This window comes from Sceloporus undulatus, chromosome 4 (genome assembly GCF_019175285.1).
Source record: "Sceloporus undulatus isolate JIND9_A2432 ecotype Alabama chromosome 4, SceUnd_v1.1, whole genome shotgun sequence".
Taxonomy (NCBI): Eukaryota; Metazoa; Chordata; class Lepidosauria; order Squamata; family Phrynosomatidae; genus Sceloporus; species Sceloporus undulatus.
In genome coordinates this window covers 154,267,057-154,294,457 of record NC_056525.1, presented here as the reverse complement: position 1 = coordinate 154,294,457, position 27,401 = coordinate 154,267,057, and the positions used below count along the sequence as shown (strand labels likewise).

At 39.7% G+C, this 27,401-nt stretch overlaps 1 long non-coding RNA gene across 4 annotated transcripts in view; it reads right to left on the bottom strand.

Annotated features, from left to right (window-relative positions):
* LOC121927744 overlaps positions 1–27,401 on the bottom strand; it is a 216,173-nt gene that overhangs the window by 52,715 nt on the left and 136,057 nt on the right. For 3 of the 4 annotated variants that reach the window (XR_006103319.1, XR_006103321.1, XR_006103322.1), the window contains one exon: positions 79–178. This is a non-coding gene — a long non-coding RNA (uncharacterized LOC121927744). Of the gene's footprint in view, positions 1–78; positions 179–21,531; positions 21,719–27,401 lie in introns of all 4 variants that reach the window. The other variant, XR_006103320.1, reaches the window with a different exon arrangement.

Below are 27,401 nucleotides of genomic sequence, written 5' to 3'. Positions count from 1 at the left end.
ATAATAATAATAATAATAATAATAATAATAATAATAATAATAATAATAATAGGCAGAATTGAAAATATTGGTTTGTACCTTCACAGGAACAGTTGGTGAAGATTACTTTTCTGTGGTTGCTCCCAGGGAGTAGAACCGCTTCCATGGGAAGTCTGCTTGACCTCTGTCCGCTCTCTTTCTGCCAATAGATGAAAGGTGATTGTTTAAGTAGGCATTTGGTGATGGAAGATAGACCTTTTCAATGTGAAGGATGTGTAGAGTTTGCATGTTGGTCTGTAATTACAGATGTTTGGGAAGCAGTAGTGTCACTCACCCCCTTTGGTGGTCATCTGGTGTGGCCCATTTTCTCCACACCCCCTAGTAAGATGCTATCAGGTAGGTTTACAATTGCACTTTTTGCTATCTTTCTTCACCATCTTGCCTACCTGAAGAACACTAGTACTGTGGAGATCCCTCATGGATAACAAAATCTATGTATGCTCAAGTCCTATTAAATATAATGACATAGCAAAATGGTGTCCCTTATTAAAAAAAAATCTAGGTTTGATATTTGAAATGTATACTTTTTTGGAACATTTTCAAACCGTGGATGCTTGAATCCGTGTATAAGAAATCTGTGTATAAGAAGGGCCGACGGTATTTGTTGTTTTTATATCCTGTTTTTATATACAACCAATTTTCAGTAGAGCAGGATTAGATGCATGTAGCCAGACTAAACGGAAATAATTTTCCAAGATTTTTTTCTCACAGCACCCAAAACAAGACAGTTCAGCTAAAAAAATCCACAGGATAAGAGCAGCTTGTGTTTAAGTGACTTAATAATACAATTAGAGTTTGATGTGGATATGAAGCAATACTAGAAATAATGTGGCCATCATGAAAATGATCTTGACTGAAGAAATCCCTTCCACAAAAAGGGGAGAAAAGATATGACTAATATTTTGAAAATGTAATTAAAATGGTAATGATCTTTTAGCCATAGAATTTGTGTGCCAGTTCTAGTTTGGTTGGTTTTTTTTTTAAAAAATCCATATAACTTATCTCTCATTTATATGGTAAAATTATAGCTGATACTTAAAAATGATTGCATGTCTTAAATGGGGCTTTGTGTACCGAGCTGAGTTTTTCAAGAGGAAACCTAATTGATTCTGTGCTTATTTTCCTATGCAGCATTTTCAAAGAGCTCCATGTTTTATAAAGAGAAGGCTTTTAAATGATATTTCCTGGTAATTGAACTGGCTGCATACTAAACATTTTAATCTACCCCTTTCAAGACACTGCTTTATTCCCCCACCCCCAAAGAACTATAAAAAAGATAAGCTGCCCTGAAGTTTATGCACTGTCGAGGTAACAAATAAGGTAGATAAATGGAAGGAGCTGTATAAACAGAGAGAAATCCAGTATGAAATGAAGTTGTAAATTGTAACTATAGAAACAGCCTTTGTAATTAGGAATAATTTAGAAAGTCACATAAGGTATTTAATCAATATGCAAACTAAAAGGTACCCATTATTTCTGGAAAGGTAAAACGAGTTGACTCAATAAAAATCTTAAAACAATGGCTGGTCTTCTAAACCTCACTTTATATATTATTAGTTGCTGTACTATCTTAAGCTTTTCTTTCAAAATCCATTTTTGAAATGGATTTTCAGTTTTAAAAGAAAGAGTCTAAACTATTCAAAGCAACAAAAAAAAGTAAATTTGATTTTGATTTTCAGATATGTCTAAATAGAATTGCCGGAAAAGTAGCAGGATTTGCAACATAACATTTGTCTTTCTGAGGAGAAACACTCATCCCTCTCACTATTGAAATTGGTTATTACGTTAGGTCAGAGAACACCTTAAATTTGTCTCAGTGTGACCAGAAGGGAGTAGTACAATAAATTATCCTTTCATGGTGTTATAGATGGCAGCCTTTATAAGTGGTTGCTTAATTCTTTATTTTTTTTCCCATTTAAAACCCACCCTTCATTTTTTAATGCCTCTTTAACACTTATAGCAAATGGTTACTACACCATTCACCCAGTGTCCAAATCTACTGACCCAGCTGGAACTATAGGTGCAGACGTAAGGCCGGTACAGACCGGCACAATACACTAGCTTCCCAGTGGCATGTGAGTGTGGCATATGGATGACACATGGCCTGCACCGAAGCTGGAGTCCCATCAACCTGCTGTCCAAACAGGGGTTATCTTTTCAGCGTTCCAGCAGAGTGGCATTTAGACACTGCAAACCACAGAGCACTGAAAAGCTGCAGCAGCAACAGAAAGGGTTCCTTTTTTCCAACACAAAAAGGAGTGGCCACTCCTTTTTGGGTTAGAAAAATGCTGGATTGGGGCTACAGAGTATGGTTGCCATGATTCTAATCCAGTGGTCAAAGGGGCAGGGTCAAGCTGCCCATTTAGGGCAATCTGTTTTGGCCCTTAGTGTACCATGCTTCTTGTGGCAGTGGTTCTCAGGCCATCCTATCTGGCAGACCAGCAAATATTTTCCCCCCAATATGCCAGGGATCAAGATCAAAGGTTTCGATGAACTAATGTGTTTACATACAAATAAATTGTTAAACAAATTCAATGCAGAATGGCTAGAGATTGTAGAAGGTATCCAACCAGTATTTGAAATAATAAAAAGCAGGAAAAAGCAAAGAATACAGATAATAAAAATAAAAATAAATTTGATTAAAAGTTAGAAAGGAGAATATTAAAAAAGAATGATAGAAATAGAAAAATATTCAGAAGAAATGAAATCAAAGGTAGTTATGTAAGGACAATTGTTCAAATTTGGGGGGATATTAATTAGCTCAACACCAATATCAGGGCTCCTTACAAGTACCCCTTTTTGGACCAAATCCCAACAGTGTGTCCTGATGGACCAGAGCTTCCAGGAACTGATGGAAAGGCAAAGGAGTTTATCACACAGGAGGAATTTCTCTTAATTTTGAATGAAAAGAAAGTGGGGCCAGAACGCATTCACGTGAATTCGCTAGTTCAGTGAATTTGCGTGAATTCGAATTGCATTTGAACTGACTTCCCATTGCCCAAAAATAGCTTGTCATTGCCCGAAATTGTGTGTGATCACCTCTCATGCAATAACGGGAAACTCCATGATTGCGTTCGGACATACTTCCCATTGCCCGAAATTATGTGTGGTAGCTTATCACATAATAACATAAAACCTCTTGATTGTGTTCAGATTGCCATTGGATTATACTTCCAATTTTCATTGTCTGATAACATCCATAGTCTTTGAATTTTAAGCTAGTTTATTGAAGCACAGGTGGACACATTCCCACACACATACATTCACTCATGCAATCACTCACGGCTAACAGAAGAAAGGGAGGAAAAGTGGAGAGAAAACACAAGGCCTTCTAATGGTAGATACTCACCTGAGATGGTTTCCTCGGAATCAAGGTAGATGCAGCAACACAATGAACTGAAATAGGGAAAGGGGTGCATGGAACCATGCCAGGAATAGCAGACTGAAAGAGTGCCTGCCTGCCGCCAACATGGAACATGGAACAAAGAAATGGCAAGGTTTTTATTGGGTTTGTCTCTGCTTTAGCGGAAGTTGTTTTCCTACTTCAAAGTAAAACCAAATTTACACGTCACTTGATATATAGGCATCCTCTGCCATGAGAAAACTATCAATACCGGAATGGCTTGTATCTGTGAAACATCTCCTAGTCATAAATCTGTCTCATAGGTGTGAAGGTATCTTCCTGCTTGCAACTCCTAACTAAGGTTGGCTGCCTACGTGGTCTCCCCGCTTTCAGGTCATGGCAGCCAAGAGGCATCTCCCATAATGCCTTTCCATTAGGGTCATAAGGAGACATACCTTCACCCTATAGATGCAGGACTTGCTTAGAGGCTTCTATGCTCAAGTGATGCCAGGGGAAAAGGGGAACCTGATTACCTCTGCAGATGCATTTTGGGATAGGGAGTTGTGGGGTTATTTTTATAAAATTCCAGACTCAATAACAGTTATAACTACTTATAACTAATTCAGGTAGCTAAGTAACTATCAACAAGTAGTTAAATAACTTTAGTGATGTAGTTGAATAACAATAGTTATATATTTGGGTAACTTTTGTTAAGTAGGTATGTAACTAGTTATATGTAATAACTATAATTAGGTAATGTTAGTTATAAGTAGTTCGGTAGTTTTCATATCACTATGAGATAGTTATAGGTACATTTTTGTCATTTTATATCTACAGCCAGTCCTTGACTATAACCAACCACTTAAAAAAAAAAAAACCTTGGGAGCAATCCATTTTGAATTCCCTTCCAGGTCAGCATTCTCTGAAGATGCCAGCCACAGATTCTGGTGAAACATCAGGAATAAACTCTTCTAGAACATGGCCACATAGCTTGAAAAACCCACAAAAAACTATGGATGCTGGCCATGAAAACCTTCAACTTCGCATTCTGATTTTCATTTTTATACTTACAGACTCCCCACAACCACAATTCCACCATTTTGTTCGGTATAAAGTTTGAGGGACATGTTGGAAAACTAAGAATCATGAAGTTAGAGTTATAAAAGGAGTATACAAAATACAGGAGGAAAGAAATAAAAAGAGAAGATTTATGAAAAAGAAATGAGGAAAGGAATGACACTTGGAATGACGAGCCATATGTAGACGAATCCCTAATGCTAAGAAGTCAAGTGGAATCTGCAGTAAAGGAAATGGGAAGTAACAATATTTTCTCTGGGAACAAATGATAACCCAGTTGATCTGCTACAATGCCCACAGATAGATGCAGCTTTAGTGCTAACTGAAATGTACCAACAAATATGAAAAGAGGTGGCCAACAGACTGGAAACCCTTGTTGCATATACCAAGCCACAAGAAAGGAGATACTAAAGACAGCAGCAGCTACAGGACAATAGTTCTAAACTAAAGTTTCATAGACAGTAGCACTGAACTAATGCTTCATAGATTACAGCAAAGCTTTCAATTGCATAGAATGGACCTGCTATAACTGTAAAATTATAACTTTTACTATATAACTTCCTATCCAGTTAACTATTTAAACTAATATAACAAGTTATTTATCTGTTCAAGTATACTTATTTAATAATACTACTAATAATAATAATAATAGGATTTATTTATATGCCGCCCAATCACTGGGAATCCAGGTGGCTTACAACAGAGGGGATAATAGACGGTTCCCTGCCCTCAGGCTTACAATCTAAAAGACATGACACAAAAGGAGAAGGGAATGGTGAGGGGGGAGGGGATCAAGTCCAGCATTCTTCTCTCCCTCTGAGGCCTGGACCAAGGCAGATGGACCAGAGGGAGGAGTCTCTTCTTCCAGGCTAACCCTGATGGAGCTGGGCCTGCCTGGTCAACTCCCTCACAGGCCGGAAGATGACAGTTATGGAGGGAGGAATCTCTTCTTCCAGGCTAGCCCTGATGGAGCTGGGCCTGCCTGGTCAACTCCCTCGCCTTTGTTTAACTAGTCAATAACATCACAAATTCTAAAAATAAAAACTATGGAAGTAAAAATAAACATAAATATGCAGTAGGCTCTTTGTATCTGCTGGGTTTTCATTTCCAGGATACACACATGCATAGATACCAAATTCCAAGGCTAGTCAAGTCCCATTAAATACAATGATAAGATCAAAGTTTGCCTTTTGGAAATATTTAAAAATATTTTGAAACCGTGGGTGCTTCACCAACTGTAACTCCAAAGTACAAACCATCGATACTTGGAGGACTGACTGTGACTCTAAACTACAACTATAATTAGGTATGTAATATTAATTACATAACTGTAATTACTTAACTACATAACTTATAACATCTAGGAGTGTAAACAGGAAAGAAAACATTTGAGAACTGAGGGAGGGAAGAAGGGAATAAGAGGCAGGTTAAGAGACATAAATAACATAGGAGCAGCTACTAGGCTGCGGCAGTAATCGTGGGTGACACTGAAGTCAACTCTCACGGAGAGAACAGTAATGTCACCATAGCTGACACTTCTCAGCACTGTGCAAAAGGAGGCAAAAGTTGTCCCTCTTTGCGAGATCATTTCATCGAGAAGCCCAAGGTGAGAGAGCTGAAAAGCCAACAATGAGTTAGAATGTTATAGAATGTAGGGATATATTTATATATGGAAAATTTAAAAATAAAGCCAACAATGAGAAAGGGGGAGGCAGTCCCAGGAGCATGAAAATATTTTTTAACTATATAACTTTGAAAAAGCAAACTTGGATTTTGCCTCTTTAAACAAGGAACTGTGCTTCTTTTTATTTTTAATTCCATGGGGTTTTTTTAGAATTATTTAGTGAGGTAACTATAGCTATACAGCTGAGTAACTAGTTCTAGAAATATGTGCTGCATTCTTAGGCAGTACAGCCTCTTGAGGTATTCTCAAACAATTGAAATCACTTCCAGTAAATTATCTGGCCTGTGCTGGCTTCTGGGAGTCTTGAATAACAAATTATTTGAAACCCCTCACCAAGTTACAATTGCCAGGATTTCTAGCACAGTTATGACTTTGAGCCAAAATGATGTGGCAATTTGGGTGTTGGATTGGGAATCTGGGAACCCAGGGTTGAAATTCCTATGCAGCCATGGAAACCCACTGGGTGACCTTAAGCAAGTCACACTCTCTCAGCATAGGAGGAAGGCAACCACTTTGCAATTGCGCTGTCAATTGGCAGGAAGCCCAGATATGTACCCTGCCACCAAAACCAAATAAGTAAAAATACAGTGGCCAGAATTCTCTTGGTTCCTTACACTACTGGTTGCACTTTTCCCAAGGCCATGCAGTATTCAAGGAAGGCAGATAAAATCTGCCAGCTCTGAGCAGCCTGTTTCTCCAGTTCTTTACTTCCTTCACAGCTTCCCCCCCCCCCACTGCCATCGCTTACACTTGCTATTATATTTCTTTTACACATGGACAGAGTCACAGAGGTCCTTCTTTTAAGTATAAAACGCCTTCAGCCTGAACTAGCTGCTTAGAAAGCAGCAGTATCACCTATTTTCTCTCTGCTACATCTGCTAGCTAGCTATGAAGGGTGACACACGGTTACATTGTAAATTTCCCACCTGTACAAGCAGCAGCCATTCAAAAGGGCACAGGGTTCAAGAAGAAATTCATTTCAGTTCAGTTTAGAAAAGAATTTGCCCAGTTTTGTAAATTTCTTATCTTAAAGATGAAAAAGAACCTGAGATTTTTAAATAAATAAATACAGGAACAACTAAAACTGACATATTGTTCCATCCAGGACTCTGAATGCATAACTCCTAAATGTTTGGGTTTAAATTCTGAATTCTATTATATTATACGTAATTAGGATTGGTCTCTTGTTTTTTGTGAGTGGTTTCTCATCTTTTATACCTATAGAGCAGAACATGGTCATCCCAATTCTGGGAATAGCTATACTTATTCCACTTGGCTAGAGCAAATAGGTAAATAATCCACACAAATGTGCATATTTCTTCTTACTCAGGATAGGGGGAAAGTGAGGTTTAAAATAATTTTAATATTGAAAAAAGTAAATTTAATAACTTCACAAGCCTTACATGTGCAGAAACTCGTAACAAGATAACATCATGTTACATATTTTGGTAGATGCTACCAGATGTTTCAGAATTGGAGAAGCCTGAGAAGAAAGGAGTCACACTTTTGGTGATGTTCTGCTTTTTAATATCAATAAACTGAAGATCTCGTGGTCACACAGTGTCTATGGCAATAGAAACATGTTATGCACAGATGCTTACACCCATATGAAAATAGGAACATGTTACGCATAGATGCCTGCACTAAAAGCTTTGGAGAGGTGTTTTTAGTGATAAGGTCTATAAAGTACAACTTCTTCCTGTAAATAACCTTCTACCAAAACAAGTGGCTCTCTGGTTCATGCCTTGAACTGGTTTACTGTATAAAGCAGAATTTATATTGGCAGAATTTTCATTATATTGATGGAATTACATCTGTTTAGAAGTAGATATGAAACACTCTCCATTTGTGGAGCCAGTCCTATAATTCAACATTTCTAAGCTGCCAGTAGGAGCGAAGGCAACACCACCCTTGAAATCACTTTCCCTTTTTGCTGAAGTAGGATGTGAGAGTTGTCCCTCTCTTTCCAGTTCTCATTGCCAACAAGTCCAAACGAAGCCTAGCCGGCAAAGAAAAGGGTGGACTTGAAAGAACAAAGACTTCCCATATGCAGGCTTACTCTACTCCTGGTGGTAGCTGATAATGGCAAATTGTGGATACGCACTGCCATTTCCTTGTGAAATGACATCATGAAAACAACTCATTTTGCATACACATTTGAAAGTATAATTGCTATTGATAACAAAAGTTGGCAAACTTCTAGTTCAGTACACTTAATGTGCATGCACTTTCAGACGCACTGTCAAATGTTCTGCTTTATGTGTTGTTTATTTGGGGGAGATGATAGAGAACAGTGAAACAGTTACTGCCTTCACAGTGAAACTTTGTCTACATGACTCTAGGATGAGACCACAGTGCAGTGATATGCTCTATATCCAGAGAATTTTAGTTCCAAGCACTTAAAAATCAAATGCAGAAAGGATTTCAGGGGATGTTTGCTGGGAAGGACTAACTGCATAAATCCTGCTACCAGTCTGATGAAACAATGGTCCAGCTCCAGTAATTTAACAGCATCCATTTGCATTTCAGAGCAGCTGCCTATGAGGCCAGTTGGGAGCTCTGAAGCTTTGGGCCTTTGATAAGCAGACATTGAAAGATGAAAATACGTTAAGCTTGTCATAATAAGGATATGTTTTTGAGTACTGACAATGTGCTAAACACATGCAGAGAAGGAGTATGTTTTGTGTCCCAAAGGTTTGCAGTCCACCTATATTTGTGGAAAGGTTTGGATTCTAAGCCCTTGACCTGGATTTGGTCATAAGAAACCAGTAGTGCAGAGCATCTCAGACCAAAGATGGTGATGTGTCACACCATTTACATCAAAAATAGCATCCAGTCAATTCCATGGAGCACAGATGAAGATCATGGAATGACTATTCATCTGTACTGGCTGTACCAGAATCCTAGATAAGACTATAAATAAACTAATTATAGAACAGGCTGAATATTCTTGTACCATGATATGCTGCATTTTTGAAAAAGAGACATAGGAAAAGATAGGGACAAAATACAATGATGGTGGTTGTTGGTTTTGCCTTATAGCATTTTTTTAAAATGACACGGTTCTGAAATTTAAAAAAGAAGAAAAGAAAAAATGAAAAAATGACAAAAAATGATTTTGATCTCATCACTTGTGGGGATTTTTAAAAATATATATTAAAAATTGGGTGTAAGAACAAAACAACCAAAATTTCCATCTCTAATGATGCACATGGGATAAGGACATAAAATTAAGCAAAAATATTAAGCAAATGGATGATGAGTTTCCTGTGGTAATGACTGACATCTCTTTGGGTATTGCTTGGTGTTTTACTTTGTTTACAAAATTTATAGTTTTGAGCATGAAACAAACACATACACACACACACACACACACACATTCTATTATAGCTATAAAATATAACCATAAAAGAGACAATAAAAGAAGAAAAATCAGTAACATCACAAATCATGACAATATTCAGTACTGTGAGGCTAATCAAATGAAATGACTAAAATGAGAAAAGTACCAGGCATAGTTTTTGAACAAATTGCTCTTTGAACAGATCTGGAAACCATCCCCTATGAGAAGTGGTTTAGAGAGCTGGGCATATTTAGCCTAGAGAAGAGAAGATTAAGGAGTGACATGATACCCAAATATCTGAAGGGGTGTCACTGAGGATTGAACAAACTTGTTTTCTGCTGAGTTTGGATTCCAGATCTTTTGTCATTTTGATTGCCCTCCTCTGGACATACTCCAGGTGGATGACCATGTATTGAGAGTGCTTTGAGTGCTTCCTGCATGGCAGGGTGTTGGACTGGATGGCCCTTATGGTCTCTTCCAACTCTATGATTTTATGATTCTATGATCCATGCAAGTTTAATCACAGGGAACATTTACAGAATTATTATGACCTCCTCACCCTTCCCATGCCCATAAAATCTTTCTTTTCTGTAATTTATGCTATGTTTTCTACACAGCTAGACTCCGAGGTTGAAAGTCTGTCTGCCTTTTATTTATTCTATAGTTCCATTCTTTGGCCCATTAGTTATGCACTAATAACAGGAGTGTTTCAGAGAATGATAGCAATTTGTGCTAAAATTCCCCACAAAGGAAACCATGGAGTACAATCCTAGTAAAACAGATTTTCATGTTATCTTCTAATTTCCCTATAATAGAATTTTGCACATTGACATAAGCTGACAGCAGCAGAACAACAGTCTATTAAAACCTTCATGCTGTCATTGTATTTTGGACACAACTAATGGCTGTCATTTTTTTTTTAAAGGACATTTTGCATATAGCTGTACAATGGGATTTCCTGACACAGTTAATTATAGTAATCAAAAAAGCATAGTAATAGAATATATGCACTTCCTGAATAGCATTACTGACTAGTCATTGAGAAGTCACAGAATGTTGACTGACAAAACACTTCCTCCCAGTATTCTCATGAAATTCTTCGGGTGTAGCCACATTGCAAAAATAAAGCAGTTTGAAACCACTTTAACTGTCATGGCTTCATCCTGTGGAATCATGGGAGTTTTATTTGGTGAAGCACCAAAGGTCTCTCACAGGCCAGACTGAATACTTCACCAAACTACAAATTCCAGGATTCCACAGGATGGAGCTTTGACAGTTAACGTGGAGTCCGACTGCTTCATTTCTGCAGTGGCAATAGCCTTGGCCACTTTCTCAAAAATGAAAACCCTTAGATATACATTGTTCTGGGAGTGGACAGTTTAGTCTGTTTCCAGGCCATGTCTCTTTTGTATGTGTCCTTTTGCAAAGGGACCTCTTTAGACAGGAAAACAGGCCTTCTTCTTTCATTTGAATCTTGCTTGAAAAACAAGGTCTTTCTGAGCTCACATGTGTTCCTTTACACTTTGTAGCTCTTTGCCCTGACTCCTGGCTTGCCTCTGAACTATGCTTTATTTTGGGTGGTGGTCCTTAACAGACAAGCAAGGAGATGATACAGCAGTTTTCTTTCGCCTAAGTCTACTGGGAAGGGTAATCCTCTGTTCCATCCTCTCCTCTACCCCACAGTGAATTAACTCAGTTTGCAGTAATTGAAGTAAGTGAAGGATTAAAATGAGATGAAAAGAGAGAAACAGCAATGTTTTAAGAGCAGTTGAAAAGGTGGAGTGACACAGGATTAATTGACTGTCCCTGACAAACAGAGACACTTGGAATACATAGTATGCACCAATCCATCTTTACAATTGTCTGTTTGCCTATCTTGGGTAAGCATTCTCCTTTGTCTCAAGTATCTATGTGGGAATATAAAATCAAGTTTACAGAATCTGACTTCACAGTGTACAGATGAGAAGAGCAAACTGGAGGCCTGGAGACATGTTCTCTTTTTGTGGAAATTTGATCCCTCCCTTATCTCCACTAACCACAACAGTTCAATATTAAAGACAGGCTTGTGTGATGATCTTTGGGGACCAAATAGCCAAAAAGCAACCCTGTTCTTGGCCCTTAGCTAGCCCACAGCAGATCATTAATTCCCCTAGTCTCCAAGGTCTCTGTTCCCACTCTCTGCTGAGCTGAATGAGATCCCTTGAGATTCTCTAGTCAAGCTGCCACTACCAGATGAATTACCATGACCCTTTTCTCCTAATAACACATCAGGACTGGGTTGGGAGAGTTGTAGTTCTTACCCTTGCCAACTTCAGCAAAGCAATAACCAATCAGTAACTGAGTCAAAGGCATGTGTAAAAGGAGTGTGAGTCAGCAGATACAGTGCGCCTGCATCATACACGGGTGCACCTTATGCGGCTTGCAGTATACAATGAAAGCCATACCGGAAGAAGTAATGGGGCACGCGCCCATAGCACGGGCGCTGTGCTGCACTGCAGGCATGAGCCCCATTACTTCTAATGGGGTTCCAGCATATGCTGGATTTCCCTTACGTGGCAGGTTCCAGAATGGATCTCCCATGTAAGGGAAGGGCCCACTGTACTTTTAAAGAAAGTATTTATTCTAACTAGACAGTATACAGCAGTAAGTTATAATTCATACAAGGCCTCCCTGCTTTGCAGGTACAGAATGTGTAGTTACAACACATTAATTCCAGGCAAGCCAAAAGATAAAAATAACAAAAGCCTAGACACTCTAGCTAACACGTTTTCTAAGCTATTCAGACTGAGATGGGATCTGCAGTCCTTGATGGGTTTGGGGTGCGAGGAGCTGCTTAAGCCTATCCTCTTGGCACAGGCCCAGCAGCTGAGCTCACAAACATAGGAAGACTCTCAAGGCCACATGGGCCACATGGGCCACACAAAGGAAAAAACTCCAATCGCATGGTCTCTAGAGGCCTTTAATAACCTCTGGAAGGAGGTTTCTTGAAGTTCCTGGGTCTGTCAAGCTAATTAGTCAGTTAGCATTTGCATCAGCTGTGATGGAACCCTTCATTAGAATATGATGTCAACCTTGATTTTCATGGACCTTCCCTCTGTTTAACCCTTTGTCTGGGAAAATTCCTCAAATGACTGGGGAAAGGGAAACACCAGCCATTACAGCTTGCCATCATAACTTTTACTAAAATGCTTTAAAAAAATAAAAATAAAAAAGGGATTCAGAGTCCTACTCTGACAGCTCTCAGATTATTGCATAAACAGACTGAGATCCACTGATAGGTTGCTGGGGACACTTGAAGTAGGTCAGCAAGAATTTCTGACTCCCAGTTGTGTATAAGTGGCAACAACACAATGATTTCTCTCACCCTCTTCCATTATATTCTGAAATTGAGAAGGCAGAGGGTTGTGTAAGGAAGAGAAAGAGAGGTAAACAGAGAGAGAAAGGGCAAATGTTTGTGTGGAAGGACTGTGAGTTCATCTTTAGGATTCAGAACCTGATTCCTGGGCTCCAAAAGTTTTAACACAAAGTTCCAAAATCTACTATAATCCATTCGGTGAAACTCTTCAATAAAGAAACCCCTGAAACTTAAAACTGATGCACAGTGTAATTATAGCACTTTACCTGCCATAGCATCCTCCACTTGAATTATAGGGTTTGTAGTTTGGTAAAGAAGTACAGCTGTCTAGCTGAGTAAATACCCCTCCCTGAATTGGAAATCTCAGAATTCTATAGGATATGGCTAGGAAGCTAAAGTGGGATCATAGCATTATAATTGTTAACGTAAAAGGGCCTCCAGGATAATTAAATCAGCTGCTTTCAGTTTGATCCAAACCTTTTCAGCCAAGAAGGGAGTCCCACCCAATTTCATGACTATAGCAGCCTTTAGCAAGTAAGTAGCCAAGAGCATATAATGTGGTGTAATTTCCCACAAAGAATTAATATTAATGAATGAACTACCCAGTATAACCTGTAAGTAAGTGGAACAAAGAAACTTTGTGAGGCTTATCACCATCTCAGATGTGATTGCTTTAATGGAGATTGAAGTAGTTACATTTGGCCCAGAAACTACCCAGTGATATTGCAACTGGGATTCTTTCCCTCTCAGATTAAATTAGCACTAGAAGTTTCATAATTAAAAATAAAAAAATTCTATGGCTGGCAATTTAATTAAAGAATATATTACCATCAGTATTAAGCAGGGACAATGTTATAACAAAATGATTTCTACATTACATTTACAGTTTCCACTATATCTAATATTTTTGCAACTAGTGTCAGGAATAAACTCTTCTAGAACATGGCCACATAGCCCAAAAAAAACCACAAAAAACTATAGCATTATTTTGTTTATTACCTTTCCTTATTGTCCTTTTCCCAACCTTCTTAAAACTGCAAATGTGAGGTTTTATTTTATCTGCATTTAACCCTGTATGTGAAAGCTCAAATCTGATACTTTATCCCCATATCCTCTTTAATGTTATAAGCACACAGTTCTAAAACATTGGTGTGATCTGACAAATTTTCATAGAATATCTACCTCCTGAAGGGCTGTAGATTTGTTCAATAGCTTTGGGGCAATAGACTTTCTCTCAATGACTTATCTGCTGTGATGCAAAACATCAGCACTTCAGAGGAAATAACATAACCACTTCCCTTATTTATTCAGTGTCAGAAATGCTTAGCATTAAAGTGAATTAAATTATTTTCTAGATCATGGCTTCTCAAACTTGGGTCCTGCAGATGTTTGAATTTCAGCTTCTAGAAGAATCAACCAACATGGTTAATGGCTAGGATTCCTGAGAGCTGAACCCATAGATGCCCAGAATTTGAGAACTCTGTCTCTACAAGACAGATTCACCTAATGTGAGATGTTAACATACCCAAACAGTTTATAAAAATACTTTTTAGGAGTTAAATTATATGTACTGTATGTGAAGGATTCATAGGCAAGATTCAATCTAGAATTTAGGAAAGTTAATTTTGGGGACAATAGCTCCCTGAATCTCCAGCTAGGATGACCATTGGACATGTTGACTGTGGAACTATGTATATTGTAATCTAAATTAACTTTTTCCAGTTTTATTTTTTCTTTCTTGTTGATAAATATATATGCATATAGCATGCAGTGCCAAAATTGCCTTTTCAAAGAGGCTTACTTACTGCCCTTTTAACAGTTTTTCCTGCCAGGCTGGTACTTTAAAAAAGTAAGCCTTTTAAAGAAAAGAACTTTCATTTAAAGAAGGAAAATAAATCTGGACTCAAATAGTAGCTCACTTTAAATTCTTACTCTCAGTAGCCTTTTTGTTCTTGGATTGTCCTCTGCCAGTAAAGTTTTCATGATGACTTGTATTATTTCTGTTTTTTTAAATAAAACAATAATATATATTTTAATTTTATCTTGCTTTTTAGTATTGCATCTTACTTTATTTAATACTGCTGTTTCTGGGCAGAATTCAAAGTCCTGGCTATCAATTTTAAAGCCCTACAGAGCTTGGGTTCAGACTATTAATTTTAAAAAAACCTCACTATAAGAGCCTATCTGAGCTCTAAGGCTGCATCCACACTGCAGAAATAATCCAGTTTGACAGCACTTTAACTGCCATGGCTCAGTGGTATGGAATTCTGGGAACTGTAGTTTGTGGCAGCACCAGAGCTCTCCGAAAAAGAAGGTAAAATGTCTCAGGAAACTACAATTCCCAGAATTTTATAGCATTGAGCCATGGCAGTTAAAGTGCTGTCAAACTGGATTATTTCTGCAGTGTGGATATAGCACTGAGCATCCTAAGAGCCCAGAAGCTGTGCTAAAGCTGCGCTCCAATCCTTAGGACTGGATTGTGGCTTTGGCACGGCTTTCGGACTCTTAGGACACATGCATCATTTAAACAGCATACCTCCAAAGTGACCCGAAGCAGCTTTATTTTGGCCTATCTTATGGGGCTGTAGTTTAATTGTGTGCTAACGTTTGCACTGTATTAAGTGTTTTTAATTGTATTGTGCTTTTAAAATGTTGGATCCCGATGTGTGAAAAAAGTGGGATACAAATTAAGAAAGAAGGATCTTTTCAAGTGAATTGCTTACAGAGCACATGTTGATAAGTGGTTACATACATTCAACAATAAGAAATAAAGCTTTATATGCATTGGCTCTCTGTGGTGGTAGAACTCTGAGGCACTTGGGGTTTTTGATAGAGTCATGTTCTCTCCTCCCTGTCATGTATTGCCCTGAACAGCAAGTGTTCATCATCAAAGCAGTACAAAACTACAGAAGGGCCTGTCAAGTTTCATGAGTAAAATGTGTAGAATGATTTGGGATGAAGGAGCAGCTCCCATCCTCCCCTTTCTGAAACTTCCTTTCTGCTGAAAACCAGATCACAAAATGAAAAGGAATACAAAATCCAAATTATAACTGCATTTGAATTGGCATTTGAATCTGGGAGGTATATCAGACCAATTCCTTCTGAACTGTGGAACAAATTAAATCCTTGACCATTGTTTCTCTTAGTTTCAGTTTGGAACTCACTAGGCATTTATGAGTTTGTTGTGGAGGAGAGCTCATATTCTCAGATAGTTTTATCCCACCTCATAAAGTTGTCATCTTTGTGCTGAGGTGCTTCATCATATCCCCTTACCATTTACAACTTATCTTCAGCTGAAACTGGAGTAAGACAGTTATGTAACCCCTACAGCAGGCTGATCAAGCCTCTGGGAAACTCCCTGACTACAAATAAACTGAGATAAAATAAAGCTGTCCAGGTATACTCTCCCTAATTCCTCCAGGTATTGAATCCTTGACTTTATATGGAGGCAGAATGCATGCTGTGCCCTTTGAGCTCTGTAAGTCTGAGCTGTTGATAACCATGATAGCAGATTTGTCTTCCATGCAAGCTTCAAACTCATCACTCATAAAAGTCAGTTCATAAAAAAATTGTTTATAACCTAGAACAGCACTTTCTCTGAACAAGCCTTTCACAAAACAATTGTGGGATTAAGCTGAAGTTATTATTATTATTAACTTCATAAAATAAAATAATATTATTATTATTTATAGAGCATTGTAAAATTTGCACAGCATTTTACATAGTAGAAGTCAAATAAAATAGAAATAATGCCTGCCAAGTGGCGCACAATCTAAAACAGCAAAATTACAAGATTAAAAAGATCTCTAATATAATACTAGCTAGTATAAAAGGAAGGCAAAGCAATAACAAATTAATAACCAGTAATTTGGAATGCCTCCCAGAACAAAAGTGTCTTCAACTCGATTTTGAAATTAGACAAGGAAGTAATAGTTCTTAGTTGTGTGGGGAGGAGATTTGAGGCATGGGGAGAAGGGGCATATTTGAGCAAGGGAGAAGGAGAATCTTGACTGGGTCAGAAGACTGGTGTCATAAGATCTCAATGCGCAGGAAGGACGATAAAGAGAGATGAGCACTAACAAATAAGAGGGAGCTAAGCCATGAAGGACTTTAAAGATCAGGAGAAGAATTTTGTATTGGATTCTGAAGGGTATAGGGAGCCAATGTAGGGCTAACAACAAGGAGGTGACAGGGTAAAAATGATGGGCAGAGAAGATCATCCTGGTTGCCGAGTGTTGCACAGAAATTAGGGGTCTAAATTGAGAATTAGGTAATCTCACTAGAGTGAGCTGCAATAATTCAGGCATGATATCACCAATGTATGCACCAGCATCTTAGCCGTTGACACAGAAAAAAATGGCTGAATTATGACAAGATTATAGACAAAAAAATCTGCATGACTTGGCTTTAGCCTGGATCTGTGGAGCAAATGATAATAAAAAGTAAAATAAGAAGTCAAGACTATAGGCCTCATAGACAGGTTGAATAGAAATATCATCCACAGTGATTGACAGTGAACATTGCAAAGATGGCTTGGGTGGGAAGACAAGTAGCTCAATTTTGGCCGTGTTGACCTTCAAGTGCAGTAAATCATCCATGCAGAAACAGCAACAAGACTTGATGATAATCACTGCTCAACACTTGGGGAAGGCTCAGGGATAGAGAAGTACAGCTGGGTGTCATCGGTGTACAGGTGATACTGAAAGCCGTAAGAGCTAACAAGATTTCCTAAGGACAGGATGTAGAGGTAGAACAATAGAGAACACAGAACAGAGCCCTGAGGGACTCCAACAGCTACCAGAAACCCGACCTTCTGTAGCCACCACAAAAGATCTGTCCAACAGGTAAGATTTAAGGCAATTTAAAACTAGTCCCACGAATCCCAGGTTTTGGAGTAAATCCGCTAAGAAACCATGATCAATGGTGTCAAAAAAGATTCAAAAGGACTAGAACAGAATACAGACCTTTAGATGTGGTCCATAAAAGATAATCAGTGATCATATTGAGAGCAGTCTCAGTCAAATGCAATGGACAGAAGCTTGACTGAAAAGGATCTAAGGGGTGGACAGACTGCCTCTAAGGGCAGCCTGCAGCCACCTCTTTTTTTTTGCTGGTTTGGGGCTGTGGCAACTACACACCACAGCCCCAGTCTGGCCTTTTCTGCAGTCAAAAGTAGCTGCAAAAAGCGGCTTCTTTTTGTGCCACAGGAAGAGTGTCATAGCTGCCAGCACCGTGGCTTTTCAGTGCTCATTTGGCACAGCATGACAGTGATGTCAGGGTAGTTTCATGGCATGTGTCATGTTGACACCACACCCCCATTTATTTCCAGTCTGTTGAGGCCCTAAGACAGCATTATCAGTAGGAAATTCCAGGCAGAGAGAGTAAGCAACGCATACTAAAACCTTAGATAGAAACGGAAGACGTGAGATAGGCAGGTAGCGCAAGAGAGAAGATGGATCAAGAGAAGGCTTTTTCAAGATTGATGAAACTAGAGCATGCTTGAAGGCAGAAGACAAGGAGTCATTAGAGAGAGAGAGGTTGATAGTATAGAGAAGAGAAGGTAAAATAGAGAGAGCAACAGAAATCAAAAGATGAAAAGGAAGCCAGTCAAGAAAACAAGTGGTCGGTTTAGAAGAATTCAAGATTTTAGATAGTTCACCCAATGAAAATAGAGAAAAAATAGAGATAGTTACAGTAATGGATGGTTGAGTTGCTGGAGTAAAGAAATAATGAAGAGAATCAAGGTTGAAACAGATTGTATCAATCTTAGTAGTAATGTGTGAAATCATTGGGTGAAAATGAGTGAGGAACCGGCAGAGGAAAAGGTTTTAGTAAAGAATTAAATATGGAGAAAAAACGCTGCAGCTGCCGCTTGTTAGCCTCAATCACAGATTTATAATCATTTTGTTTGCCAAGGAGATAGAGCACGAAAAAGAAAAAATAACCAATTTATAATGAATAAAATCAGCCCATTCCATGGCCTTTTCCCACAGATGTTTGGTAGCTCAAGAATAAGAACAGAGAAACTGAAAAATGGGAGTTAAGATGCTGATCACAGAAGATTCTGGCGGGTTACAGACCGCCATTTAGTACGTAATGAATACGTACTAGGGTTAGGAAGGGGCGGTGCTTCCGCACCCCCCTAACCCTAGTACGTATTCTGTACGTACAATATGGCGGCGGCTGTTCCACACAGCCGCCGCCATATTTACATACCGGACGCTGTGCGTCCACACGTGTCGCAGCGTCTATGACGTCGCGAGTCCGCCCCTGGTGCCTTGCAACGTCACAGAGGCGCCGCTTAAAGAAGCTACATTTTGGAGCTTCTTTTTTGCTCCGTAACGGAGCCGCGTGGTTTGGCTGCAGCGGCTCCCTTACGGAGCAAACAGCGGCGGCGGCAGATCGCCGCAAAGCGGCGGTTTATAACCCGCCTCAGATATTCAGGCTCAGAAGTCCATTCCAGACTGCTCTTAGCACACATTTCAAGTCACCATTGAAGTTAGAAAATGCCCTTTAAATTAATGGCATATGTGGGGAAAATGGGCACTAGAGGGGACCTTACAGAAAGCAGCTTGCCAACTCCAGCCTCCCCCTGCCCCCAACTTGGAAGCAAATCACATGGAAATATGATGAGTTTTTCTGCTTTAATTCCAAGTCATGGATACTAATCACAACTGAAATAGTGTTGTGTAAGAGAGCCAGCATTGTGTAGTGGTTTGAGTGTTGGACTATGACTCTGAAGACTAGAATTCAATTCCATACTTGGCCATGAAACCTACTGGGTGACCTTGAGCAAGTCCCATGCTCTCAGCATCAAGGGAAGGCAATGGCAAACTCCTCTGAACAAATTTTCACAAGAAAACCACATGATCATCTAGGGATACCATGAGTTGGAAAGAACTTGAAGGCACACGCCAACACAAAATTTTAGCATGAACTGTCGCTCTTGGGAACTATGCCAAACCTGCACTATCATTCGCAGCTCAAATAAACTGCACTACTTTTATTTCTTTAGACCTGTGGCTAATATATGAATATTCTTTTTCTTAATCTACCCTCTTCTCAGCAATTGTTTCTACCTATTTCCTTCTTGGAATCTGGGAACCAGAGGGGGTTATGAGAACTTGAAGATTATCACACTGGGGTTAAAACGTTCCCCAGTGCGTTCTAACGGAGGCGAGCACAGAGCGTGACGGGAACCCGATGGGGCCCAGAACGCTAGTTTACTGCACGGCAGAACACCACTGCCGCCGCCGAGCGTCCCCATTGGGTTCCCATCGGGTTCCAGGGGACGCCATTTCTGGGCACGCTTTGAAACTGTCCCCAGAAATGGCGTCCCCTGGAATCCGATGGGAACCGGATGGGAACGCTCGGCAGCGGCGGCGTTCTGCCGTGCAGTAAACTAGTGTTCTGGGCTCCATCGGGTTCCCATCACGCTCTGTGCTCGCCCCCGTTAGAATGCACTGGGGAATGTTTTAACCCCAGTGCGATAATCTTCCTAGATACTGATTCTGAAATTGATATACCAGTTGTATAATGACATTTACACTTCATGAAGAAGAAAAAAGGTGAATGTAGATTTTCAAATTTCCTTAATGTGACATGCCCCAGTGTGGGTTTTCCATATAAAACACATAACAGCCCTAATAGAAAACCACAGTTCATAATTAGAAACCAAAAAAGAAAGGGCCCAAATTAATAGCTAAGTTACCGGCATAAATGAAGATGCGAGAATACCGTAACTTGACATGCAATGCTAAGCTTAGCATTTCAAGGAAACAGGATATATCACTGAGGTTTGGAGGAGATTCAGAATAAGATAGCTGTTTCCTCTTTTTTCACCTCAGCCGGTCCTTTGTGGAACTCTTAGTTTATTTTATCAGAGGTAAGTGGTAGCACTGGCTTTGAAGGCTGAATATAGGAGGTGAGAACTAATTCCATGACCTTCCAAGACGTATCAAGCAGCAATTACTTAGAATCATAGATTTGGAAGAGACTACAAGGGCTATTCAGTCCAACCCCCTGCCATGCAGGAATACACAATCAAAGCACTCCTGAAAGATGGCAATTTGTTTAAAAACCTCCAAAGAAGGAGATTTCAGTCCTTGGGACACGCTGAAAAGTAGAGAGTCCCTTCCAAACAGAAAAGTTAACCATTTCTAACCATTATGATCTCTTATAAAGATGCATTTAAAGATAGAGATGTGGATATTGAATGTTATTGAAATCAGTAGTGTGGAAAAAATGGTTACTAGAAACACTTGTGAAAGATATGTCCTTCTCTTGTTTGGGTTTCATCAAACTCAAATATTTCCAGTATGGTAATCATTGCCAAATTCCAGAGAAATTTGTGTGTAGATAGTAGCTGTGTCCTTCATGGTACACATTTGTAATATGGGAAGTAATCAAATCTAGACATTCAAGTCAATAGCTCTGTGTGATGGCCTTCTTTCATTAAAGGTCAATAATTTCAGTTCTTGCAGTTATTTTCTGTTCCTGGAAAAGGGTTAAACTTAGCCCTCCACATCTTGAAAAATTAATTCTTCCTGTCTATCACTGATCATTCTTTTTTAACTGGTATTTAGCTTGACATTTCTGATTAACCATTCCTGCTGCCATGATGAAAGCACCCACATAGTCTCATAAAACTTTAATGATAGGTTCAAGCCATGAAACAATCATTTCCATACTTGATTCCTAATGTGTCACATGTGGACACATGTGAAAGGTCAGGATCCAGTTGATTTACTTCCATTCATTGAATTTCTGAGGCCTTGGAGAGATGCTTTCCCCTCTTCTGTGTCTCCTGTAGTCCCACAAAATGTCATTCAGAGGGATGGGAAACCTTCCAGAACAGATGTTCAGGTGGCCCAGAAGCTAGAGTGGAGAGGAAAAGAGAAATCCAGCTGAGGATGTTCCAAGACTGGATGGGGGGTTTGCTTCTGTTTCCAGCAGCCGACCATTGGATCCCAACCTCTGTGTGGACATCAGTCTAGCCTATGTAGATTCATGGAAAATATCTATTTTTGAGATGATGATGATTCTTTAATTATATCCTCCATTTTACTTCAGAATTGGAACTCAAAGCTTACAGCCTTATAACAAATACATTATAGATAAAAGCATACAGGGAATTATCATTTAAACTGAATGAAGCGATCTGTGGGGCCATTCAGACTACTTTTTACCCTGAATCCCAAACCGGATTAAAAGTTGGAAGTTCCCACTGGCACTGGGGTTTGCACACCAGGATCGGGGGCTTGCACACCCGATACTGGGCAAATCCCCCTCAGCACATTTCTTTTGAAACTGGGCTTTTCCCTGTTTCTTTTGGGGAAAAACAGTGCAAGTGAATGTGATCTTGGCCCCGAACATGATCAGGTCAAGTTCAGGGAAGGGGTAAAGGTCAGAGGATGGGCAGTTGGTGGAACATGCCTCCCCTCTCAAACCGTTCTCTTCACAAGCATCATTTTTACAGATTATGCAAATGGACCAGGAAAGGGATCTTGCATTGGGGTGAAAATATAGCCAAAGGATCAGGAGGGAAGGAGATCTTGCATTGGGGTGAAAATGGATCCAAAGGATCAGGAGGGAAGGAGGTCTTGCACTGGGGTGAAAATGGAGCCAAAGGATCAGAAGAGGAGGGAAGGGGACATGGAATTGATGACCTCAATGGAGGATGTTTTGGGATTCTTCTTGGACATAAAGCTGGAATGAGGGACCTCTGTTCACCCTCATAGAAAGGTGTTTTTTTTTATTTAACAATTTGACAGAATATGCCAATGTTGCCACTAGATATTTTAAAAGGGGGGGAGCACTCATGCCATTGACGAATGGCTGCATGACACATCTCCATTTACATGATTTGATTGACAACAAGGAGGCTCTATCTTAAACCGTGACTTTGGTGAGTGTGAACGTCTGCGGGGTAAATTACACCGATCAGGGAAAAGGTAGTGGGAACTTCTTTCCAGGAAGATTCGGTATGGGGATTATCTGATCTGCCCAGATCTACCTTGGGCAATTGCCCCAGTGTGAATGGGACAACTTTATAAATGATTTAAAATCTCCAAACAAGAACTTATGTGTCTTCCTTTCTATTCAAATTCAAGGCCCATATCCAGTCCTGGGGAATATGGTAGAGCTGATATCTTAGCCCAGCCCCACAGGTAGGATCTCTTTTGTTGTTATTTGAATACATTAGTTCATGTTCTAGTCTCTGAAACAGCAGAAAACAAGCTTGCTTTGTATTCTACGGGACATCACATATTTAAAGATGACTATCACATAACCCCTCAATCTTCTCTTCTTTTGAGTTCTTGAATTTGCTAGAGAAATAAATCTTGCCAAGATCCCATGATTGGTCTTGCCTTAGGGTTATCCTAAATTGGAAATGACTTGGAGGCACACAGCAACAACAGCAATGATGGATACATGGTTATAGTTTGGATGAATCCTGCATATAATAGACACAAGTAGCTTCTATACACAATTTGTATGCCTCCCTTTGTGATCAGACTGTGCAGGGAATTTGTCAGTTTTGAATTGCTCCTCAGTCAGTCTGCCTTTCTAGTTACAGCTTCTTGAGCTGGAAGAAATTATGCCAAACATGACTCCAAAATCTCTTGTAACAGCACACACACACCAGTGAACTCCACAGACCAGAGCCTGATACCCAGCTAATCAAGATTAATGGATTCATTTACCAGATGGTTACAATGTTATTAAAATGCAAATGGTTGGTTTCTGTTAATTGTTTAATATCAGATGCAATTAATCTGGACAGTTTTGCAGTTTTTAACAGTCTTGGTGCAGTTCACTTGATATGCTTAGAATAAAAGGAGAGAGATAGAAAAGGGAGGGAAGAAAGAGGAAAAGACATTTATTTTGTGGATTTCTTTCATTTTCCACTTTAAAAACCCCTTTTATTATTCTTTTTTCATTGAAAATTAATGGGGTGATGTAAGATATATAAAAAGGGATCTGCAGAGAGAATAAAGATTCTTAAAGGTAATACAAATCATGCCATAACTTCACACTCATATTCATTTGACATCCACCATCTACTTATTGGCATTTTGTCAATATGCTAAAGGCACCAGATCCTGTCTGACCTTGGAAATTAAGCAGGGTCAGGCCTCGATAATACTTGAATGGGATGAGAGCCCACCAGTGAATACCAGGTGCTTTAGGCTGTATGTCAGAGGGAGGGATTGGCAAAACCACCTTCAGATTACTTGCCTAAGAAAATGCTATGAAATTTGTGAGACCATGAAGTCAAGGTGGGCTATTTGATTTTAAGGAAAACTATTGGCATGTTGGGCATAATAAAACTTGGGTAGAATGGAAAGACTTGGTGGCATATCTATAGAATTTGGGTACAAATTCTATAGGAAAAAAAGAAGGATGCATTGAAGCGGTATTGCTATATATCCAAAAGATGGCATAATGTCAAATGAACTACAAATCTCAAAGGGGGCAGATTCTTCAGTGGGATCCATGTGGTGACAATATTAGGTCAAAAAACAATTTAGATCCAAAACATAGTGCAGTATTAATCGAGTTTGAGACCACTTTAACAGCCCTGGCTCAGTGTTAGGGAATTCTGGGAACTAGTTTTGTGAAATATTTTGCATTCTCTGTCAGAGAGCTCATTTTCCAGGATTCCGTATTACCCGGCCTCAGAGGATCCCAAATGATCTTTGGGAAACAAAGGAAGTCTCCATCCTCTGGCTGCCGCCCTCCAAAACCCATTTCCCAGCCTGTGAGAGACCTTTTGGGACCCTTAGAGGCCATCAAACAATGGCAACCAGGCCATTATCACACGGAGGGCTTTGCATCTCTGATCCAAAGCCACTGAGGGTCTAAGCCATGTGGATTCACATTAAAACGTAATGCGTTATCTCACATGATTGCTTTCTATTGTTTGGGGGGTTGTTCCGAGGCGGATTCACAGTCAATCCAAAGTGACTCCTGATTTTTGTGAGTTCGGTAACAAGCGAATTCACAAAAATTGTTTCCAAGCTCACTTCAATTTCAATCCAAATTGGTCTGGTGTGGAATGCAACTTTGCTTCCATCCTGGTACACACCCCCAACCTCGAAGGTCCCACATTTCCCATGATGCTGTGCTGCAATTTTGCCCCATTTGCTTCCGGTGCTCCTTCAGGAACAGAGGGCACATTTGGATATAGCTGACAGGGATGAAGGGAATGTAACAGGAGGCTGGGGGGGAGAGATGGGAGCAACGGAGGGGGCCATCAGAGGCTGGGGGGGAGCAACAAACTCCATCTCCCAGAATTCCATAGCCTCAAGCCAAGAACCTCACAACAAACTTCAACTCCCAGAATTCCATAGCACTGAGCCAGGACAGTTAAAGTGAAGTCAAACCAGATTATTTCCTCAGTGCGGATGCAACCCAAGAGAAGGCAACTGTTACAAAGGGAAGGAAAGTGGATTGGATTCAGGGAGGTGGTACTTTAGGGAGCATGGAAAATAAGGGAAACCTGATCATTTCTACACTCCTCCAAAATGGGTCTCCTTCAGATCCAAAGGATTTACTTCCAAGTAAACTTGCAGCTTCTACACTGATTATTTTGCAGTAAATGAATTTTTTTATTATTAAAGAAATATTTTATTATTAATAATAATAAAATTTTCTTTCACTGCAATAATAATAATAATAATAATTTTGCCGGTGATACATTCGGATGAAGCAGAGGGCATGTAGGGATAGGTGACATTCCCTATCATTCACGTGAGGCTAGCATTCATGTGAAACTGGAACCAGGAAGTAGCCCCCTTCTTCACCTTGGAAGAGCAAAGGTTCACAATGCGTCCAGAGCCCCACTGAGCATGCGTAATGGTCCCAATTCGAATTGTTGAATCCACATGGTATGTACCGGTGTGATAATTTAATGTGCATTCGCTCTGCTGTGACTCAGGAATCACCACCATTTCGTTCTTCATGTCTGATCATTCATCACATGAATTGTCTTAAATTCAAATTGACTCTGCTTCCCCTTCACTTCGGATTGGCTCCGGGTTGCCTCTGGCGGCCGTCCTCTAAAGCCCATTTGCTGGCCTCTGAAGGACTGTTATTTTTCTTTCAAATTTTCTGGTTCCCCCCCCCCCAAAAAAAAAAAACACACACACACACATACTGCTTCTCAAATGGCAAAATCTAAAACACATGTGGTTATGTAGTTTGGTGTGCAGCAGTTTGCTGCTTTCTTTGGTATATGCCATGTTAGCAATTTTGCTTGCATGAAATTAAGGCTTTTTGTTAAGGAAAAAGCAACATGGGTTATACAGTAAGAGAAATAAAACTTGTATGTGAGAGTCAGAGTGACTCAGCAGAAGCCAATTGAGAACCACACAGGTGTGAGTGGTAAGACAATTAACAGGTCCAGAGTGCCAAGGACAAGAAATGCATAGTGGATAATTGGACACACCTGACAATTGTTAAGTGGTCAAGGCTGAGATGATGAAATCATTAATTGTGGGATGAACAAGGAGAACCAATGGGAATGATGTACACGCCTACTGGGTGGAAACAGACCACAGTAGGTGGTACCATGATTTGGCTATAATAATGACTATAGATCCCAGTGCATTGTGTGGGTTGTAGTTGTGGGTTGTAGTAGTGGATTGGAGAGTGAGGAGTTGAGTATTGTTTGGAGCTGTATATAGTAGAATAAAAGTAGATCTTTTATATAAGACTACTGAGTTGTCTGGTGTCTTGGGTAAAGCTACAAGAACCAGCAGGACCCTGGTGAAGAAGGGTGAAGACTTCTGTGGAAGCAAGAGTGAAAGGCTTGGAGAGTTTGTCGGGGTCTTCAGCCTGTTCTCTGCAACTCTTGCAAAGATATAACAACTGGCCAAAACTGGTCAGCGTGGTGCACAACCAGGTGGTGAGTTCCAGGCCAGGTGAAGAGCCACAACTCCCATCATCCCTGACACTTTTAACTTATGTATATATGCCAAATAGCACAATTTTATATATTTAGTTATGAGTACAGCATTTATAAGGCTGAAGCAGTGCCAAGTATTTGGGTATGATATGAAAATAAGCATTCAGTATGTTTCCATTTTTGCCAACACTTTCTTTTTCCTCATACCCAGACACTGGCTTCAGAATTTTCAGAAATTTGACATCTCCATTTGTGCATTAATTAATATTGAGATCACTGCCTTCAAACTTGTTCGTACAATAAATGTTCTGCAACTAGAGATGAGTAGTGAGATGGCCACATCTGTTGACAACATCAACTTATTTAAGGTGGTTAAAAAGAAAAGGAGATCCCAAAATATCTCCTCAGTCTGTTAGAATGGATATTAAAATTACAAAAGTGGTCTTTTTAATATAAAGTGATGAGAGACAGCATGGTGTAGTAATTTGCTCATTAGACTACAGTCTTGGAGAACAGAATTCAAACCTCTGCTTGGCCATGGAAATTTACAGGGTTCAAACCTCTACTTGGCCATGGGTGACCTTGGGCATGTCACACTCTCTTATCTTCAGGAGAAGACAAAGGCAACCCCTTCTGAACAAATCTTGT